We start from the raw sequence: 2,261 nt of genomic DNA on the forward strand, positions 1-2,261 counted from the left end.
GCCACTAGACTCTCCATCAACATGAGAATGCCCTCCAGAAATGTCAGGCATACCAAGGGGCTCAACCACTTTCTCTTTTCCTTTACGTGATGTACTAATCACACTCCATGGTCTATCAACGGACCCACTAGATGAGGACTCTCCTGGTCCACTCAAAGACTGTGATTTTGACCTGCATTCTGTGTAACCACACTTCCACTCACATCATCCCCAACAGCTTCTTTTTCAATAGCATACTAGCTGCTCATCTCATCAAAGACAACATCCTTGCTTACCCTTAACTCACGTGTAGTAGGGTTATAACACATGTATCCCTTTTGCTCAAGGGAATATCCAATAAACACACATTTTTCAGCTTTTGGATCTAGCTTAGTTCTTAGCTCATCTGGCACATGCACATATGCAATGCATCCAAAGACTTTCAGATGAGACAAATTAGGTTTTTTGCACCTCTCCTCTAGAGTTACATCATGTATGGCTGCAGTTGGAGTCCTGTTCATGATGTATACTGCTGTAGAAACAGCCTCAGTCCAATAGCTATGCGGCATATTCTTCTCTTCCATCAATGCTCGTGCAATCTTAGCAATGTGCCTGTTTTTTCGCTCAGCAACTCCATTTTGCTGCAGAGTGTATCTGCATGTAAACTATCTCCGAATACCATTCTTCTTCAAAAATTCAGAGAACTCATTGGAGAAGTACTCTCCCCCTCCATCTGACCTTAGGCACTTTACATATTTCCCTGTTTGCTTTTCAACCAAAACTCTCAAATTCTGAAAGTGAGTGATTACCTCACTCTTCTCCTTCATGAAATATACCCACACTTTCCTTGTGTGGTCATCAAATGAATGTCACATAATACCTACAGCCTCCCATAGACATGGTCTTCGTAGGACCCCATACATCTCAATTTACAACATCTAGTGCATTTCTACTCACATATCTATTACGTGGAAATACATGCTTTGTTTGCTTTCCAAATTGGCATGCTTCACATATTCTCTGCATAGCTTCCACTTTAAACTTTGGCAGCCCTGTCACAATTCCTTTTGTCTGCATAGTGAATACAACACTCAGGGCAGAAAGGAGATTAGGACCTGAATTTGCCTCTTCCACCTGTGTCTTGTTGATGCTGCTGTTGTGTATTCTGGGACTGTTGTTGTTATTGCTGCTGGCCATAATTCTGATTACCTGTTCGGCCACCTCCTTGACTGCGTCCACGACCTCCTCTACCTTGTCCTCTTCCTGAACTTGTGTAGAAGGCCTATTGCTCTGAACTGTTTTTGTTTTGTGAAGACTGTTGGTCTTCGCCCAAGCTCTTCTCTTCTCTATAATCAGCATAGACACCAAATTTGTAAAGTTGGGAATGTTTTCCGGAGTCTGAATAGACGTCTTGAACGCCTTGTATTGTGGCCAGAGACCACGTAGACTGACTTCCACCTTATCATCATTATCTACTGACACACCAATAGATGCAAGGGATTCCACAATACCCTTTATCTTCAATGCATAGTCATTCACAGACATGCTCTTTTTCTCCACAGTATAAAGTTCGTTCTTCAACTGTATCTTGCATGCCTTGGTGTTTGTTTCATAGAGTTTTACCAAGTTTTCCCACGCCTCCTTGGGGGACTTGGCATCCTGAATGTGCCCAATCATGGTGTCCTGTATACTAATGGAGATCCAATACATAACTTTCCTGGCTCCTTAGTTCCAGTCTTTAAACTCTTTCACATCTGTAGCAGTCGGATTTATGTCCGGTATCTCTGGTGCCTCTTCATGCTCACCTTCTATATGTAGTCCCAATAGCCCTTTCCCACAAGAAATTCGTCAACCTGAACCTCCAAGCATGAAAGTTATTCTTATCAAGCTTCTCAGCCACAATCTGTGTTATGCCATCATTTGACATCTTGCCAGACACACAATTTTACCAGAAACAGCACTCTGGTTTGTTCTGCACAAACTACTATATTTCTGCAGCGGTACTGTAGTACTCTCAAATGTCACAACCAGTGACCTCAATGTGCATACATACACTCAATGGCAATTGTTGGCCTCTTTGCAGCACCCATAGTGTCTGCACAGCCAATCTGTCTTCCTACAGTTCTTAAAATAGATTTCTGCAGAGAATCTATGACTTACCCGCAGCGACAATATAGTTGCCTTGTAGCTTTACTCGCGTGAAGAAAGCTGCTCAATCAGAGATCGTTTGCCGGTGCCTCCCGTAGAGCTCCTGATGACAAGGGTGTAGTCACCAACACAAA

Source organism: Cibotium barometz, chromosome 18 (genome assembly GCF_041138505.1).
Source record: "Cibotium barometz isolate CiBa-2024 chromosome 18, ASM4113850v1, whole genome shotgun sequence".
In the NCBI taxonomy this organism is placed as follows: Eukaryota; Viridiplantae; Streptophyta; class Polypodiopsida; order Cyatheales; family Cibotiaceae; genus Cibotium; species Cibotium barometz.